Source organism: Belonocnema kinseyi, chromosome 9 (genome assembly GCF_010883055.1).
Source record: "Belonocnema kinseyi isolate 2016_QV_RU_SX_M_011 chromosome 9, B_treatae_v1, whole genome shotgun sequence".
In the NCBI taxonomy this organism is placed as follows: Eukaryota; Metazoa; Arthropoda; class Insecta; order Hymenoptera; family Cynipidae; genus Belonocnema; species Belonocnema kinseyi.
The window spans coordinates 79,064,629-79,067,525 of record NC_046665.1 but is presented as its reverse complement, the minus strand read 5'-3'; the positions used below and the strand labels follow the sequence as shown (position 1 = coordinate 79,067,525).

General features: G+C 28.2%; 1 protein-coding gene across 2 annotated transcripts in view; it reads left to right on the top strand.

The window, feature by feature from the left end:
* LOC117179638 (plancitoxin-1-like) overlaps nt 1–2,897 on the top strand; it is a 9,335-nt gene that overhangs the window by 494 nt on the left and 5,944 nt on the right. The window lies entirely within an intron of this gene.

Genomic DNA, 2,897 nt, shown 5'->3' with positions numbered 1-2,897 from the left:
AAATAGCACGAGAATTCTGGATCAATCTGAAAAATCTGTATCCCTTCCACACACTACTCCTTTCCCCTGCCGAGTGAGTCACGCCTACCCCGAAAGGGAAATGGCTTAATGGTGTAATAATAATAATAATCACAATTAAACGTTTTGTATGTTTTAAGAAATACGTTTTATTTAGTAACTATAAATAGTAGATATTTTCGTATAAATTCTTAGTAACGGAAATTTATAAAAGTTTTCGTAAAAATTCATACAGAAATTACCATTACAAAAAACTATTCAAAGTCCAAGATGCGGATCCGTGACAAAAATCCCAAACGACAAAGCGCCTGCCCAATGAGAGTCGCGCTCCGTTAAAAAGGCCCGCGAATCAGAGAGCGAGTAGAGGCATGCTCATGCATACATCCACTGCGATGAAGTCAGTCGCTCTCTGATTCGCGGGCATTTTCACGGAGCGCGACTCTCATTGTCGTTTGTACTTTTTGTCACGGATCCCAAAATGCATTAAAATTTCAAAGTAACTTTTGTCCAAATTGTCCATTAATATTTTGGAATAACTCTTAGAAATTTTGATAGAAATTCATCAAATTTGACGTCAAAATTTGCATGGAAATTAATCCATTTAATTATTAAAACTTACTTTACCTTGAGGAAATTAAAAATTATTCTACTTTTCATTACGCAGCAGATAAATCATAGATAAACATTTACCACACTTTCAAAAGTAATAATCTTGACAAACAATTTGTGAAATATTTCAGTCATCAAAATTAACCTTGGTAAAATTCATTGATATGTTTCGTAACATACTTTTTGAAATATTATTTAAATTGATTTCTCATTTTTTTCCATATTAGTTCATCTCTTATCTCTTTAATTTTAAATGATTCAATTATTGAATGTCAAAATAGTATTCAATTTTGTTATTGAAAATGAAAGTTAATAAGGATGAAAGACAAAATGCAGGAATTATTCAATTAAAATTTTAATTCTTTTAAATCTAATGGTGAATATTTAATTTATGATATTAAAAATATTGTTACGAGTCGAAATAAAAATTAAACCTACTTTAGAGGCAAAATTTCGGACTTGGTAAATTCAGATTAATTTTTGTTTTTATACACAATAAAATTAATAAAACAAGTAACTTTAAGGTTTTTAAAAATTATTTGGAACTAAAAAATAATGGGAATATAAAGGATTCTCCATCTTTTAACTAACTTTACTGAGTGCAATAAATTGTGTGTTACAAGGTTATCAGAACAACCTAATAATAAAGTGGTTTGCACGCAAGAATTTTAAAAGGTATAAAGCCAAAATGTGGAAAAAGGTAATCAGGTACACGTTAGGCTAGGGACCTATCAAATTAAACTTAAGGCGCGTTTTTTAAAAAGTCGGGTTGTTACAAAACGCTAATCTCGATATTACCTAACTTTCCCTGATTGTTCCCTGACTATTATCAATTTTTCTTTACGTGAGAATGATAAAACAAACAAATTAATGTTTATCCAAAAACATCAATTTTCAACTAATAATGATAATTTTCTATCAAAAAAGATCAATGTTTAAGAAAATATATGAATTTTCAACAACAGAGTTTAATTGTTAAGCAAAGAAATAAATGTTCAAATAAAAAGAGGAATCTTGACCAAAAAATGAATTTTCAACCATGAAGATTAATTTTCTACCAAAAAGACGAATATCGAACAACGTACACAAATTTTCTACTAAAAATGAAACAATGTTTACCCAAAGAGGAATAGTTATATTTACAGTTAAAAAATTAATATTCAACCATAAACATGAACGTTTAACAAAATAGTTACATTTTTAACCAAAGAAATTAAATGTCAACCAAAAAGATTATTTTTTCACCAAGAAGATTAATGTTCGAAATATTGAAATAATAGTTGACGTTTCAATCAATGAAGATATATTTAACCAAACACGGGTTTATTAACTGTTTTTATTTGAACATTCAAATTTTTAAAAACTCTAAAAAATTTCCCTATTGCTTCGAAAAGTATGGCTAATTTTTTAATGCACGGTTTTTGCTTGTGAACCATACCCTTATTTTGTTTCTTCGAAAATAAAAATTTAGTGATATTTCCAGCGTTCGAAAATGGTAAATTTTACATTCTTGTGCGATTTTGACAACCTGCTAAGGCTAAGCTTTGAAACGCAAAAGGTTACGAAAAAACACTGGAAACATCACTAAAATTTTTTTTTCAAAAAAACAAAACAACACCTATGTTTCTTTGATTCAAGCTGAAGAAATTTTCGGGTCCACATATTCTACTTTTTCAAAGATGTGTGCATATGTAAATCCAAAAAACATGTTTTTTTGCTATTTCCAAAAAAATCTAAATTAAGCAAAAAACATGTTTTTAATTTATCATTTTTCATTATTATTTACTATAACAAAAACTGTACATAAAACAATTCGCTACAATTTTCGAAGCAATAGGAAAATTTTTTGGAACTTTCAAAATTTTGTTTTTTTAAATCAAAAAAGGGAACAGAATCCAACTTCAACATTTTTTTTTACTTTTTTTCGGATGTCAACCCACAAATTTTATTTGCTCAGCTCAAGCGATAATTAATTAATAATTTATTTTATTATTTATTATTAATTTTATAATTTTCACTACGGCCTGCTGCGGGCCCTCAAGAATTGTGAAACAAATTTTAGCCTCTACAATAAAAACGCGAATTTTTGGTTTTGGGCATGAATAATCGGAACATAACACAAACAATTAGGACATATGTCCTTGTAAATCAGGACATCTGGTCATAATTTCTATCAACATTATTTTTCAATATTATTTCCCTATAAAACACAAGCGTATAATAATATTTCAGGAGCAAAATACATATTGTAAACTTTCCTGATTTTCACG